The sequence below is a fragment of the Cyrtonyx montezumae genome, unplaced genomic scaffold (genome assembly GCF_038088225.1).
Source record: "Cyrtonyx montezumae isolate F1298 unplaced genomic scaffold, pur_monq_1.0 scaffold_7, whole genome shotgun sequence".
Lineage (NCBI taxonomy): Eukaryota > Metazoa > Chordata > Aves > Galliformes > Odontophoridae > Cyrtonyx > Cyrtonyx montezumae.
In genome coordinates this window covers 35,533,828-35,550,940 of record NW_027072078.1, presented here as the reverse complement: position 1 = coordinate 35,550,940, position 17,113 = coordinate 35,533,828, and the positions used below count along the sequence as shown (strand labels likewise).

Sequence of the window (17,113 nt, the reverse complement as noted above, 5' to 3'; positions counted from 1 at the left end):
CAAAGCCCCTACTTTGAATCTATTATGAAAGGGTCAAAACATCAGGCAAGAAAGAACTCATCGCTTTCCTGCTGGCAGAAGAGTCACCCAGCACACACTATGTCAGCAGAAAATCAAGAGCCTAAAATTAGATGAAAAATAGGTCAGAAGCTGCCATTTCAGCTCTAACAGTACACAGAAAATGAAAGGAAGACAAAAATCTTGCTAACCAGAATCTTGACCCAACTCATCCCGGCTGGGTATTATTTTACTCAGCAGTTACATACTTACACAGTGACAGCATCATTTCATCTAGAAAGTATGGAATAGCATGGAAATAGCAAGTTCTCCAGTTTCTCAGCTGTCCTAGATAAAGCCCTTGTTTCCAGATGAACTTCAACAAGCTGCTCGTGAAACAACACAGCCATTCACTTCAGGCAGCCAGAAGTAAATGCAATGCAGAATGCAAACTTCTTATGTTATACAGCCTGCAGGTCAAACAATTCCTCTGGCAAAGTCCTCTTCCTTCAGCCCTCAACATGGCATCAGTTAAACCTGCCTCCTTCACAGACATTGTTTCAGAATCCATAAAAGACAGGGTTAATCTAGCAAAGTAGAGATGGGGACAGATCTATCATCAGTATCTACATTACTTCTTGACCCCAGCACTTTCAACTGACTCCCTAGACTATCCAGGCATCATGCAGCTTTCAGTACTGCTGTTTAAGAAATCTGCAATCCTCAATTTCTTAAACAAGAAAAAAAAAAAAAAAAAAAACCTGTTAAACTACAAGTACTATTAAGGCAGAAAAAAAATAAATCTAGAGGTAACAAATATACAGTTAACAGCAGGCAATAACCAAAAGTAATAGCTATTTTGCAGGAACATATTACTATTGGACAGGCTACGAACTTTATATACCATTATCAGGCTGACTGGCCACACATCAAGTCTGTAATAATCTCAGCTAGGACTTACAAAGCGCTCTAACACCTATTTCTAACCAGGGGACCCTCTCTCCTTTGTGCTGCAGCAGCAGGAGTCAGGTTTCCAGCCCCATGACATTCCATTTCATATCTGCATGGCAACATAACCCTACCAGCTGGTACGGAAGCTCTGCCTGACTTGTGGATTCCTAACCCTTCAAAACTCATACAGCTGTCTCCAGAAGCTCTGCATGCAATCGTATGCAGACAATATCCAATTTTATACTCTCCTTCATGGGAGGAAGGAGCCAATGAAGCAGAGAGAAACAACATCATGTCAGCTGAATTCCTACAACTTCTGGTACAGGACATTCCTTAACGGTGGTCAGTGGCTCCTCATCAGAGAGCATACACAAGATGTGTCCATGTAACCATCCAGGACAGAATTGGCTTACCCAAAATTCAATGTTGTTGAAGTCGTACAATTTCTATTCAGCATCCCCAGAAAGGATGGGGAAGTTCTCCAGCCACACAACAATAAGTATGCAAGGGCTGCATTTTCCTCACATCACTACTGAGACAGCTACAAAGCCCACACCGTGACATTAAATGCTCATGAGTTAAACTTTTCTCAGCATACTAAAAATCATTACAATCCATACGTTTAACAGATGAACTCCTGCAACAAGACAGGCGAACAGCCCTCTCTGCTTGTTTATTGTGGTTTTTCCATTACAGCTCACATAAACAGAACTTTATTTGTTCCTCTATTTCAACTGCTTTAAAACTCAAGGGGAGAAAACAAGTTATGCCATAGAAAGAGAATTAATGTCGTCCTTAGAGAGGCACCTACCACCACCTGTGGCACCAGCATGGAGTTGTTTTGCATTGAAGATGCATGTTTTTAATTCAAACCTTGCAAAGTGATCACTTGCAAACAGTAATGTGTGATTTTTCTTCTTTTTCAGTACAAAGGCCATCAACTAAACTCATTTAATCTGAAAAAGAAAGAACAGCATCACGTGCTATCTTATAAAAATTAGACTTGGCTAAAATGAATAACATGTTGAGAATGTCACTGGAGGACACTGGTAAGCTAAGGAGGTTCTCAGTACTCCAGGCAATATCCAAAAAATTAACTTCAGAGTGATTTAACACTCCCATCTTGAAACAGAACAACTGCTTAGAAAAGGAAAACAAATTACTTCCACATATTACATGAAATCTGGCAGCATGCGATTAGAGATGAATCTAACTAGAGGAAAACATTATAGGACACCATATGAAAATGCATGCTTACTATCTAGAAATGAAGGCTTCTTCCATCTTTTTTTTCCATCCACTGAAAAGCAAATTCACACCAACAGTAGGAAGGAGTCCGGCCAAACTGCTGCGGTACCAGCAGCGTGCCACCGCTCCCTGCCACATGCCACTGCCCCAGTGCCACCTTCCCTTCAGAAGCCTCAGCCATGTCAGCAGGACACAACCTGACAGAGAAGACTGCAGAAGAGGAACGATTTCTGAGGCAGTTAACACTCGGTCTACTAAGGAATTTGTACTGTGAAAACAAGACTGAGGTGAACCTGCAAGAAGAGGGAACAGCCGTGCAGCCCCCTGCATGCCAGCTGCGTAACTTTCACGTCTTCACCACGACCAAAGCTACCTCTGCTCCTGGATTCTTCTACTGACACATTAAGGACACTGGCCAGCAAGATTATAGCACTCAGCGAGTACCACTGTCCCCACGCGTGCAAAGCAAAGCACGGGACAGCAGCTCTGCTGGCTCAGCCCTCTGCAGCACAGGCCTGCGGACGCAGGGCCGCCACACCGTGCGGGTTCCAGGCCCCAGGTGATGCTGCACGGGGACAGGGGCTGCAGCTTAGCCATGCCCACCACACCCTGCAACAGAGCCCATTCATTACCATACCTACCTTCCAAGTTCGCAGTGAATCTAGCATGCTTGAGATTTAAAAGAGGAAGTCACACTAACATGACAGGAAGATGGTAAGATGAAAAAGGATGGTCAGCAAGATGGTGATGAGGCAGCTCTGAGCTTTTCTGAATATTTTACATATAAAATATATTTATATATGTTAGATTCTTGTACCTAGTTCCAGATCTATATCCTTCATCCACTCTACCTCATTATTTTCAGAATTCTTCCCTCTGCTTTTTCACAGCTTTCCTTTCCTCCTTCCTTTCAAAAAGGAAAATTCATCCCTTTTCTCCTGATGCTACACGTCTCCCATCTATGCTCAATACCGAGGCACATTCTGGTATGTATACATGTGTACAAATATATTTAAATTATACATATATATGCACATACACACGTGATTTTAATTTTGTATCAGCTAACCTGGGGCAGCAGATTTCCTGCAGCACTCGATGATAAAATACCTGCTCTTGACCTGGCTGCCAATCACAGCCACTCACTTCTGCCAGAAGGCAAACACAAAGCTCCATCCAAACCTTGCACATAAAGGACACATTATATACTTCCAACCTCAGAGGGCTAAAAACAGAAACAAACACATCTATTATTGAGCAAGTACTTCTGCATTTTCTAACATGACTTAGAATACATTACCCTTGTTTCAAATGTTTGACAGTTTCTTCATTACAGTACCATCTGATCTCAGTTATTAGATGTAAAGTGGTATCCATGCAACAGCAGCTTGAAATACTCCTAATGGCCAAAACTACTAATGCTAAGTCACAGTATGAGGATGTCAGGGACCTCTGGATGTCATCCAGTCCATCCCCTTGCTCAAGCAGGGCAAATCATACAAGGAAATCTTAGAAACCTGTATTCCAATTGAAATTCAGGCATTTATTTCAGAGAACACAACCGCCTAACTAGATCTGTTGACAAACACTTAAAAAAATAATCAAGCAAGACAACTACTAAGTACTAAGTGACCTAAAGCCACGAGAAAATCAGCAGCACGAGGATCCCATGGCAGGTACAGAAGGAAGGACCACGCCTTTAAATCACAACACACTGTTGGATTGGCTCAGCTATCTCCTGAAATCTCACCATAGGAATGCAGCAAAGCAGAAATATTCCCCTCCCTGCTTCCTGTCTCAGATACTGGATGTCTTCAGTCTCCTGCAAAATGCAAACTTTCTGGTTTCAGTTGCCTGATTACGCTCTTCAATGAGCAAGACTCAGACATTCCTCTATAGCATGAGCTACAAGGAAATACCAGCATCCATAGTTTATTTCAATTTCTCCTCAACTAAAGCAGATTTTTATTTGAATGTACAATGCAGTAGCACGAATAGCACATTACAGCGTTAAAAACAAGCCCTGTTTGAACACATCCGATACGCAGTTCCTACCACAAAAGATGGACATGGGGTTGCCAGAGGGTTGGAGGCATTCTTGCCAGCACTGCCTTCACACAGGCAAACCTCTGGAGCAGCACTGACTGCCGGGAAGGTGTTCTGCAGCTGGAGCACCTCTGCCATAGGACAGGCTGCTGCAGAGACAGGCTGCGGGAGCCAGGGCTGCTCAGCCTGGAGAAGAGAGGACCCAGGGAGACCTCACTGCCACCTCCCAGCACCTCGAGGGGCTGCAGGAAGGCTGGAGCGGGACTTCTTACGCTGAGAGTGCAGTGATAGGCCACAGGGAACGGTTTTAAACTAACAGAGGGATGACTTAGGTCAGATGTGAAGAAAATCTTTACCTTGAGGGCAGTGAGGCCCCAGCACTGCTGCCCAGAGCTGTGGGTGCCCCAGCTCACAGATCGATGCGGGGCAGGCAGCACATGGCAGGGCTGGGGCTGGAGGGAGCTTTGGGGTCCCTTCCAACCCAGTGCTGTGACAATATGAAACCAACGAGATCACTCACAAGCTGGATAAATGCTATGGGTATCATTCCTTGCCAGCATAAGTCCAAGAGAGAGTTCAGAAGAGGGACAAGATGCAACCTCCCAGTTTGCTCTTGAAGAAAAATTAAAGGCTTGTCTATACAAGGTAAAAAGTTCTTCACATTCACATCCACGTTATTCTGCAGTAACTATCCGGTATAGACAAGATCATACATGCTCTTACCAAAACTGCAGAATACCTGGCAAGCCCATATTTATTAAAATTTTACACTTGCTCTGCTGCTTTCAGTAATTAAGCAGCCAAGCACCACTAAGAGCCTCTAACTCCAATGTCAGAAAGCATTTCCTCCACAGGCTGGTGTCCAAAAAACCCAAAAATAATCAAAATCCTCAAAACCAGAATTTAACTAGTGGAACAATACCAACTGCACTCTTTAAAAATTAATTATTCATTGCCACCTTCGATCTACATAGATCTTCCAAAGTTTGCCAAGACAGCATATGTGGCTTCACCTTCGCCAGCAGATGGAATGCTTGCAAGTCCCATTACAATCCAGTGAACTGAGCTCACTGGTTTATAGAGCAAATAGATGCAAGAGCAAGAGACTGAAATTAACAAGAATGCACTTAGCTCAGAACTTTGGAGGAAAGGAAAGGGACTGTTCAAAGCCCTCCCTGACCACGCCAGGTTCTCTAAGGAGGAAAGCAGAGGACAGAACAGCCTCGGGACAGCCCTCAGTGCCACGCGGGAACAAAACCCCCTCAAGAAATCCTTCTGTAATCCCCCGGCACAGATCTTCAGTGCTTTGAACTCCAGCAGAACAAAATCACTCACTGTCACTTCTGCCCTCCCTTCACTGTCTGTTAGAGAAAAAGTGCAGAATTTTTGGTCAGGGAATTATGTTGTCAATCTTCCTCCTAAGGTTTCATAATACGCCTGGTTCCACCGATTGAGCACAAGATCATGTTTATGAAGCACTCCATCCCCCATGGATCAACCTGTACACAAAGCAGCTGGCAGGAGCACAGCTCCAGCAGCCAACAGCAGCAGACACGCCAGCTCTGCCGTCCCGGGGCTTTTTGTACAGCACTAGACTCTCAAGTGCAACACCAGGTTTTGGTACTTCATGCTAGGAGGCACGACGCTTCTCCTCCACTCCACTTCTATCAAGTTTAATTTAATTGAAGGTAAGGGAATTTTTTTCCCTGACACCTTTTAATTGTCTCTTCAACTTTTCAATACACATGAGGAATCTATACTGTCAGTTGAACAGTGTTGAAGATTTTACTTCATCATAGCAAAATCACTTCCACAGTTTGTGGTTGTGACATTTCTCCTTCTTTTCTCGATGTTTTCAGTTTCTGGCAAATATTGCAGAAAAATCCAGAAACTCCAACCCTATTAAGCAAAAAAAAAAAAAAAAATCCCTTTCTGACCTCAGTGGGAATGCAGCCCTGCGCAGAGCAGACCTTGAAGCACATTAACGATCAATTCAACTCTAAGGCATTTCTGGTGCAAACCACAGAACAGTCCCCTCCAGAGCTACGTTAGGGATATTTTATGTTTTGTCATTACTGTTCAAAACCAAAAGAACAAACAAAAGAGAACACTCATACCCAAGCAAGAGGACCCATCCACACTCAACTCTCCAGCAGCTCGTCTCGCTTCCATTTCAGAAATCAAAGGTTATATTCTACTTCCGTCTATTATGTTTATACTTTCAAATCCTAACTTGTTAAAGCCTGGCCAGCAATGGAAATCCAAAGAGAAGGACAGCTATTGAAGAAAGAAATGGACTGCTGTCCTTGCCTCGTATGTCCCTGAAAGAAGAGAAGCAGTCTTTACTCAAATTCTCACATTTTTCCAGATCAAACGAAGCTCATTTTAGAAATGCTTAACCCACTCTCTGTCTTTTCCAGTAATTAGAACATCCCTGCTGTTCTGAGTGCAAGAGCTCTGAATCCGGTTCATAACTACCAGCTTTTGACACGGCACAGATATTTAATAATTAAGACATACGTAGTACATAAGTACATTTAAGAACATGGCAGCAAAGTTCCACCAGAAGCTTGGACAATATTTAAAGCAAACTGCTGTGAGCCCAGGAGAGCTCCCCCAGCCCAACGCCAGCCACGGAGCATTCACACACACATCAAACACTTCTGTCAGGGCGTTTCCTGAGCTGCTAACAAGTTGCAGCTTCTCTCCTGCTGGATCTAAATTTAACCAAGACAAAGATCAAGTCCTAATTAACAAAAAAAGGAAAAAAAATAAATGAACGCCCCTCTTATCCCCTCCTCAAAAAAACACAACCACAGCAAAGCAAGTGATACACACAACCTGGGCACAGCGTGGCAGCCTTTCCACGGGCACACTTGTTTTTAAAACTATTAATTGCCAAATACACGAAACATGCACCAAACAAGCAGCATAGGCTCACCTTGTCACTCCACACATTTCTGGCACCTCGTGCATTGCTAGATACAGATAACATGAGCACTGCAGCCTTGCAGTACTTATGAACAGGAGGGAAATCAATTTTGTACACAGGCAGATAGTGACAGGACAAGAGTGTCTTTGACTAAAAGAGGGGACATTTAGGTCAGACGTGAGGAGGAAATTCTTTACCCAGAGGCAGTGAGGCCCCGGCACAGCCCTGAGCTGTGGTGCCCCATCCCTGGAGGTGCCCCATGCTGTGGATGGGCCCTGGGCAGCCCGTGCTGGGGGCAGCCAGCACACGGCAGCGGTGGGGCTGGGGGGTCCCTTCCAACCATGCTGTGACTTGTGACACTAGCTAACTGTATGAATATATGTTAAAACAAATGGCCTTTACAGCAGAAGTCAGAAGTTCAGTGACAAGCCAAGGCTTCTCAACACAACCAAGAATGCCTTGCTAGCTATACTGGAGGAATAACCACACCAGCAGCTCAGGTCAAGCCTGGAAGACTGCTAGTGAAGTCTTTACATTTTGTTATAAACACGCTAATTTGAATTCTTGAATATGCCTGAGCAAGAGAGGGAGAAGGGAAGAGGAGGAAACACCCTGAAGTGAAAGAGGCCTGCTGCCCTCAGCTGTGTCCCCATGCAGCATGGGCTCCAGGCACCCACCTGCAGGTCCCTGCTCCAGCCCCACGCTCACCTGGCACTGCTCTTTGATAGCTTAACTCCTCCATGCTGCAATAGGATGCATAATTAAAAAAAAAAAAAAGTTAATTTGAGCAATAGTTTGATTGCTGATCAGAGGGCAAGCTACCACAGGCAAAATGAGACTGCAACAGCTCTGTAGGCTGCAGGTAATCTTCTAACACTGTTGTGTTTTATAGATCTAAAACATGGAAATCCACATCACTTACATCAGTGCAAAGAAGTTTCAGACTGACACCAGAGAGCTGATCTGCACTTAAGGCCTTGTCAGAATCCGGAGCTGCAGGCACTGTAGTCTGTGCAGCACAGCAAACTGCTCTCTGAGCTCTGCAGCAGCAGCCTGCCATGCACCGGGCGGTGTGAGGAGTCCAGCTGCACTGCAGAGCACATCACCCTCATCCCTGTTGGGAATATGAACCCAGATGGAGAAGACACAACAAAAGGAATGAAATAAAGCTCGGAGACGCCACTAGCTGAGAAATTAAACATTCCAGCAACTACTCCCAGTCAGTTACTCTCCTAGCAGCAGATAAAAACCTGTAATAGGTACTTGGCAGCACTTGGCATTCTGCTTCCACTCTTACAAACACCACTTTGGCACAGGAGCACTTTCACAGCACAGAGGAAGGCCAAGCACTCAGCCTGTTAAAGCACTGCGAAGCACCCTACGGATGGAGCCTGCAGCTCAGCAGGCCTCCCTGCAGCGAGTGGAGGGGAGGAAACAAAAACCCCAACACAGCATCAGAGAAACGGGACATTACAAAGTTGGAGCCATTCCATTTCTATCAACTATACTGTGTGTGTTTTGAGATGCAGGCTCGGTACAGACGAGAGAGACACCCATGTAGTTGTGCAGCAGCTAGGCAGGACAGAAACCTGCAATAACCACAGGGCACACTCCACAGGGTTAGTTCATTTGTGGAGGAGGAAAAGAGCAAAAAAAGCAAAAGGACATCTTCACTATAGTAAGGAGATGGAAGGCAAAGCGTTTTGCTGAAGCACAGTGCTGGGCAGAAGCAGATCTGCCCTCTGCCTCACACTGTGCTGCAGTTCCCATCCACAGGACTGTCTCCGTCCTATTCACACTCACAGGACGTGCAGCGCCAGACTCGGGGAGGCCAAGCACGGAGCAGCAACACCAAGATCCTGACAGTGTGCTGTGGGCGTGGACAAACACCTCTGCTCAGGTAAGGAGCTGACAGCCTTACCAACTAAAGATACCGAATGTTAAGGTTTTGATCAGCCACGCTAAATAATGCATTTAAAAAGAGACAGCATGGGGAGCTGGCGCATGAATATCAGATCACACACCAGATATTTCCCACTGACAAGCAACTCGCTCAGTTTTCCCCTCCACACACTGTACTGTGCTTTCCTTACTTAATAGGTGGTTTTCTAACAGCACTGACTCCTATACACAAACATTTTTATAAATAAGCCCTGTGCATTTGTGGGGCTTACGCATTTTTCTTTTTCTAGTGCGACAGTTTTGTGACCAACAAACCCGGCAGCCCCCACACAGCGCGGGGAGCAGGCAGCACGCACAGCCCTGATTCACATGTGGAGCCAGAGCCCACCCTTCTGCTTCGGGCAGGGCACGGCAATCCGGCTCCTGGCAAGGCCTGAAACACCAATGCTTCATCAGGACAGCATCTCTACAGGAAAACCTCAGATGTAAAGCCACAGTTATACATCCTAACTTACAGCCACGTCTGTCGGTGTGGTTACAGCAGCCAGCAGAGCAGGCCGATGCCCTCAGACACAGCAGAGTTTGAAACCTTGCTGATCCATCTTTCATGCTCACAGAGAGATTTAATCCTGACGACAAATACAAAGTTCAGCAGAATTACTGTGTTTTTCTTTAGCTAAGATTGCTTAGCTGTCTCCAGGAGTGTGTGCTCAGACCACAAAGTTGCTATGGCATCAACTCCAGGCCTGTGGTCTGACACACAAAATGTCTTTTTCCTAAGGACTGTTGTGGGAAGCTGAGCACTTTGGCCGCGAACCAAATATGTTTTGGCTCTATAGCAGATATCATTTATCGCCACTCGGACATTCCAGTGGTTAGATACACTGAGACAGCAGACAGCCAGAGCCTCAGCACAGTGAAGCCCTACACACAGCACAGCAGTGATGGCACACACGAACTGTATTCGTGCTTTCCCCATTCACCAGCATTATTTAATGCCACAATACTATTTTCCCACTGCTTCATCAGCAGGCCAGAACAAACAGGAGAGGTACGCTTCTGGCAGCCGTGTATCAAACCACAGCGGGAGGAAATTCTGCAGGATGCAAGATATTGCGCCGATTTCCCTTATTTCCTGGTCCTTTCAATTATATAACCATCAGGATGTTTTTTCTCCAAGCGACAGCTCGCAAAAACGTGAGCTCACAGATTGCTGCAGACAACGAACATGGGCTGAACGGCCCCGCAGGACCAACTGCGGCCCGGGGAGTGCGACAGCTCCCGCACCGCATCACGCACCGCATCACGCACCGCATCACGCAGCACACGCGGCTCCCGCCGGGCAGGCGGACAGCACAGCACAGCACAGCACAGCAAACACAGCACAGCACAGCCACAAGTGCCGCTCCCGCATGCCCCAGCGCGGAGTGGCGGCGGGCACCGAGCAGTGCCGGCGGATCCGAACGCCTTTTGTCTGAGACGCACCTTGACCTCGGTTACACCCGCTACCCAAAGCTATCACTCAGGACCCAGTCCGCTTTCCGCCCGCGTTACGGGGCGACCTCAAACATCACACACTGAGCGTTCGCAAAGCTCGACGGAGCGGATTTCACAACGCGAACGGTACGATCGGTAAGCCCGGCGGTAACGGCAGTGCCCGCTCGGCCCGAGCAGCCGCAGCCCGAAGCCGCGCTCCGCCCCGGCCCCGCCGCGCAACTTTGGCCGTCACCCACGGCCCAAGGATCGGCCGCAGCGCTCCCCTGCCCGCGTCTCCTTCGCGCTTTGCTATTACAAACAGCACCGCCGAGAGAAACTCCGGATCGCGGGTCGTCCGTCCCGGCCGCACTCCGCGAAGGAACGGAACCGCACCGTGTGCGGGGCGGGCGGAAACCGCGGCCGAGAAGCGCCCGGAGCGCGGAGCCCAGCGCCCAGGCCTCGCCTCTCCTCGCCGCTCCGCGCCCGCCCCCCGCGCGGCCCAGGCCCCACCGCCCGGCCCCAAACTTTGGCTCTCGCCGCGCCCCGCGCGGACCCCCACTCAGGGCAGAGGAGGAGGAGCAGCAGCTCCGCGCTTACCTCCGCCGCTGGGCCCGGCTCTGCTCGCCCGAGGGCTGCGCGGCCCGGGCCGGCGCCAGGCGGGCGGCGGGATGAGCTCACCGCGAGCGGGAGCGGCAGTCCCCGCCCCGCACCCCACGGCCGCCCTCCGCGGGAGCGGCTCCGCGGGGCGGGGCGCGATCCGCCTCGGCACTGCCCCGCCGGGACGGCACGGCCCCGCAGCGCGGCGCTGCCGGCACGAGGCGGGGCGGGGCGGGGCGGCCCGGAGCGCGGCGACCTTCGGGCGCTGTCCGGCAGCGCGGGCTGCGTTGCGGCCTTGGCGCTCTCCTGAGCTGATGAGTTGCGGCGCTGACGCTCAGAATCACCTGGCGGGCCGGGCCGCGATACACAGCCGCGGTCACTCGCGGTGCGGCACGGCACAGCTCTCGTGTCGGCAGTGCGAGGAGGGGCGCGACGCGGCGGACGGGACCCGCAACGAACGGAATAACGAAGCAAAGCCGGGCAGCACGCGGACACGACGTTCCCACGGACAGCGCACTGTGCTGCCGCGGCCCGGGGGGCCGCTGCTGAAGAACGAGCGCGGAAGGCAACAGCGGAGTGACCTGAAGGCGCGGGACCATGCGGTCAGAGCCCTCAGAAGATGACGGTGGGGTTCGGCTGTGACACGTAACCGTAATACGAGAAGGACCTGGCACGAAAAGCCCTTTTACCTGCGGGGACGGACCTTCGCTCGGGCATTTTCTGACTTTGCAACCTGAGAACTCGCTCTGTTTCTTGCAGACTCACCGCCGCTGCTCGCACAGACGCACGTGCCCCGCTTCATCGCGTTAGGGCACGGGAACGGCGCGTTGCTGTGCGGCGAGGACACCGAGAGCTGGGCCTGGTGCCCTATGGCCGGCCGCAGTGCCCTCGGTAGCTGCTGCAGCCCCTGGTGGCCGTGCCGAGCTGTACATTCACATTGCCGTTACGTGCTCTGTAACTTCCTCGTGTTCTGTGATCACTAGGAAATGTCTCTGGTTTTTTTAAGCTTTATTATCACACACAGATCACTAACCAAAGAATACAGCAATACTGGTTAAAATGGATACTGAGCCCTTTGTATGAAAACATGAATTTCATAAGTTCATAAGTTCATAAAGATCTTTCTTTGCTCTTGTCAAGCCATGACAAACTCACGCTGTTTTTAAGCAGATAACAGACAGTGATATATTGTCAGTGCCGCGTTCATTTTAAATGAACACGAGGTTGGGTTTTGTGTCACTTATTCCTGCTGCACAAACCCTTCAGCAGATGTGCACAGGGAATTAAAGCAGTGCTGTGTCCCCTGTGTGCTGTCCTCAGGGCAGGGACACGGTACATACGTATCAGCTCCTGAACTGCCCCTTCTCCAGATCAGCATGTCAAGGTACAGGGGGTCTGAGAACCACCCACCTTAACGCAGTGGTTTGAGCACTGCAGCGATGCACCAGGCTGTGATGACAGACGTGTCCCAGCAGCGAGGATCCCGGCCTGAGTGCCGTGTGGATGGATGGATGAAGGCAACTTCGGGTGTTTTTTCAGTGTAACTCAGCTTGTGAATCAGAGCTCAGTACTCACACTCGCTGGCTTTTAATGCTGAAATTAAGATCTCTTAATTGCAAGAGCAGGGCGGATTGCTGTACCGCAGGAACTGAGTCGTAACTGCTCCATTGGTGTCAAATCCCACAGCAAATGAGGTACAGATATTGGTGCAGCTGTAACCCTGATGGCTGTGTGGACAGAACCACTGCAGAACGTTCTCTCAGTGAGTTACCAGAACACTGAAACCACCTCCCGTTAATGGCTTTACAGCAATGCTTTCTGTAGGTGCAGACAGAGGTTTGGCAGTGGCCGTCTGCGTGCCACCACAGCGAGCACAACCTCGATAACGCTAGCAGAATACGATGTGCTTCTCACTCCCAAACTCAAACTGCTTCCTTTTACCTCCCAAGCACCCAGAGCTCCGGCCATTCCGGGTCTAGGTCAAACTGCTCAGCTCCCCTACGCATCATTCTACAATGCAGTTTCATATAATTACCAAAAAGCTTAATCTTCCTCACACCAAAAAAGGAAAATGTAGGGACAATACAAAATAGATTTATAAATAACTGAAGTGGTTTGCTGAGCTAACTATGATTTATGTTCATGTTTAATTCATCATGAAAAACTAAATCTGAGTTTAACTGCCAAATAATTAATACAATGCCAGAGTATTCTAGAACATTTTCTATGCTGTGCATGCATTTCATGCAGCATCTTCCAGTATGTCTGTGATGGACAGTAAAGAGGACCCATGTGTGTGCTCAGAAACAAGTGATGGCTGACACAGAACAAGGGTATCCTCACGGGAACATCTGGCACGACTGCCTTGTACGGTGTGGGAGAGGCAGAGCAACGTGGAGACAAAGACTCGGGGCACAGCAGCAGTGGTTCACTGTCTGCCACTTCCTTCATTTTGACTCCAGCAGCCCAGGAACTGGAGACCTGCCCCACATCAAAGGCAGCTCAGGACACAGCTTTCCCTCTTCCTGCAGAGAACCTCTTCCCTCCATTCTGCAATGAGGCCATGTCTGGAAAGAGGGGAATTCTCTCTCTCAGAGGAAATGTCTCAGCTCTGGCAGCCTTACATGCTTTTGTCTTTGAAATCTGAGACAGAAAATCAGAGCTATAACACCACTGTTGTGAGACATATTCTGAGTCAGGTCCAGAGCTTGCTCTCTCATTCCCCATATACAAAAGCAGAATTTTTGAAATAGTACTTACTGTCAATGGGATTTAGGTCCTCCTGTTTTACAGCACAGCTCAGAACTGGGACAATTTTAACTGATTTCACCATTTCTCTATTTGCCTCAGCAGAACAATGTTTTGGTCAAAGCAACATGGATTTTTGCTCCCATCAGTAGCTTTTTCTCAGGAAGAATTCAGCACACATCTGGTTTTCTGCTTCTGCTGTTCTGTCCTTTGTGCCTTCCACACATTTCTTCAGATAATTTCCAGATAATTTGTCTACTCTCAGTCACTGAAATTCTTCAGCTCCCCTGTTTTCTTTCCCACAAAGGCTGTGGCCCTGCATTGGTTTCATACTTATAGGAGCTCACTCGGCCACACTGCTCTCACTCCTCAACAGAACATAGGAAAAAACTGTGAGAAAAACTTCCAAGACTGAGATAAGGACAAGGAGATCCCTCATCAAGCACCAGCATGGCTAAAAGAGAGGCAGCACAGAGAGATGAATGTAATTTATTAGCTGTAGATAGCACACTACAGCAGAGAGAACTAAAAGCACCTTCCTTCCACTCACCCCACTTTACCTCGTCTCCCTGAGCAGCATGTGGGAACAGAGTTGCAGGCAGCCCATAGCACTTCATCTCTGTAGTCTCTCCGTGGTCTCTCTCCCCCTGCTCCACGTGTGGTCCCTTCCATGGATTTTGTCTTTCTTGAGCTGATTCCAAGCGGGTTTTCCACAGGCTGCAGCTCTTCAAGCACCACTCCAGCCTAGCTCTGTACCAGGGAGCCGTCCTTCAAGAGCTGCTCCAGCATGGCTCCGTATCACCAGGCCCATCCTTCAGGCCTCCCAGCAGTTTTTCCCTTCCATCACATGTTCCCATAGTTGGGTAGTTGGCACCACCCATTGGCTCAGCCCTGGCCAGCAGTAGGCCCCAGTAAGAGCCAGCTCGGATTTAGCATGGGGCAGCTTCTGGACTACTCATAGAGGCCAACCCTGCAGCCTCCCACCAGCAAACCCTCACTGTGGGAACCCAATACAGGCTGTCCTCAAAGCCTCACATTAGCATGCAAGCTTCTGGCAGTTTGAGAGACTTGTTCTGGAGATCAGGAACTTCAGACAGAGGAGAAATATAATGGCAGGAGTGTTCCCTTGTAATGCTAGGGATGAGGAGGAACACAAAAATCTGGCTGCTTTTTACACTCAGCTTTGGTGCTGCTTATGTTAATTTGGGCCCATCTTAAGCCTTCTTATCATCTTAAATGTGAAAAGCTCTCTTTCAACGTCACTGCTATTACCCTGTCAGTTTATGTCTCATGCAAAATAATAATTTGGTAGAAAATTGATTTACTGGATTTCAGAAAGTAATTTGTCCTCTAACAATTAGAATAACAACAGCACTTTATATTCAGTAGCTTTGTGCATCTGCAAATATTTGAGAAAGTACCAATTTAAGATGTTTGTATGTAAGAGACAGTCGTACTGTTCACCTGGCAGCAGCTACCTGATGTCTCAGCCTGCTCGTCTCTGTGATGCTGCCTTTTGAGCAGTGGGAGAATAGTAGATGGTAATGCCATCTTGGCTACCTATTTCAAGCTCACATCTCCAGTTTGACTCAAAATGAATTAACTTGTTCTAAAGCTGATCTGGGTAAGGAAACACATAGGTATGCTCACAGGAATTACATACAGATCTGTTTCCCCTATGAAGCCAGGCTAGAAGTTGGTCACAGGGCTGTACAGGCAAAAAGAGTGAAGCTTAAGATAAGTTATAAACAACACCTCTTTCAAACTTCTGCGATCACTGTGTGCATCAGCTAAGTCACCCAACAGGTTTTCTATTTCATCTGCAGATCTCCAGATAAGCGTTAACTCCTTATTTAACTTCTGCAGGATTGTTTGGAGGTAGCATAGGAGACTGCATCTTTTCTGTTGCTCCACTGAATCAGAAAAGCAGCAAGAGATGGGTAGTGAACTTTGGACTGGAGAAGAAAAGAAGTGTTGTTATTCAGTCTGGGCAGTTGTGATCCATGAGCACACATACAGAGGCACTGTTGAAAGACAGCCAAAGGCATACACGCAGCACAAGGAACAAAGCCTAGGACACATCTCAAATGTGTACATACTCAACTAATCTACAATCTCATGGATTGAGACTGCTTCAGGAGAAATAAGAAAACAGGATATCTGAACGGTGCATTACAGGTCCTGGTATTGCTGGCAAGCAATAAAGAGTCTGTACTTTCAGAACAACCAGAATTTGGATTGCAGCCTCCCTCCCACAGGAAATCTGTGTCATGGCCACCTCTGAACTCCCACGGAACAACTGGTATCTGAGACACTGCTGTGGGCCATGAGCTGTAAAAATAATATTCATAACATTCTGCTTTCCTTTTTGCAGCAATAAAACTAACTCCTGTTGGGGAAGCTTTTTAAAATGCTCATCGTTGCTAAGCTCCCTTAAAAGCACTCTTGGTTACCAGAAACAACATCACAACATCAGCAATGCTATTCAGCACAAAACCTAGGGTAAAAATGTTAGTCCACTTTAAGCAGATCCCTGCTTGAAATCCAACAAGGCAAAGCCCTGTGCATATGAGAACTCTCGTTCATTCAGAATTTCCTATAGCCTTCTTTTAACTTAAGCAGCTCTCAGAGCACTTATTGAGGAGTGAGAAGTTCCTCATTCCTCGTACATATTCAGACAATAAAATTGAGGATCAGTGACATGGAACGTTTCCAGTGCTTCCAGCTTTTCAGTTCCCTGATTTTTTTGTTACATCCTTGGGATCTTTGAGGCATTAGGTGTCATTTCCTACGTAACAAAATAATTTTTTTTCCCTTGAGATTAGTGCTGCATTCCTTACTGTCCCAGAGCTTCGGGACATTCCTCTCCTACCATCCTTCCGTCCCATTCTGCCGTGTGGGAATGTGCACACACAGATAAAGGCATTCTCAACAAAGCCATCCACGGGTTCAGCTCTTGAAAGAAGTCACAAATGCATCATGGCAAATACATTTATAAGTTATAAATGCCTCTTGTTTACCATTTATCAGTTTAATTCAGTTAGAAATCGTTAACATTAAAGATAGTAACCACCTAAAGTTGGCTCTGCTAAAGTTTGAGGCCAGAGTTCAACATCACTGGAAAGCAATTGATAATGAAGTACTGTCTTTAGACACCCAGAGAACTTTTGCATAGAATCTGAATGCATATGCACTGAGAAAATTATACGGCTGCCC

The 17,113-nt window shown here is 47.7% G+C and overlaps 1 protein-coding gene across 1 annotated transcript in view; it reads right to left on the bottom strand.

Moving 5' to 3' along the window:
• The window catches only part of TANC1 (tetratricopeptide repeat, ankyrin repeat and coiled-coil containing 1), a 67,627-nt gene extending 56,395 nt beyond the window's left edge, over window positions 1-11,232 (bottom strand). The window contains exon 1 of the mRNA XM_065750833.1: window positions 11,150-11,232. The gene's annotated coding sequence lies outside the window, so the exon portion shown is untranslated. The remainder of the gene's footprint in view (window positions 1-11,149) is intronic.
• Window positions 11,233-17,113: the final 5,881 nt, after the last annotated feature.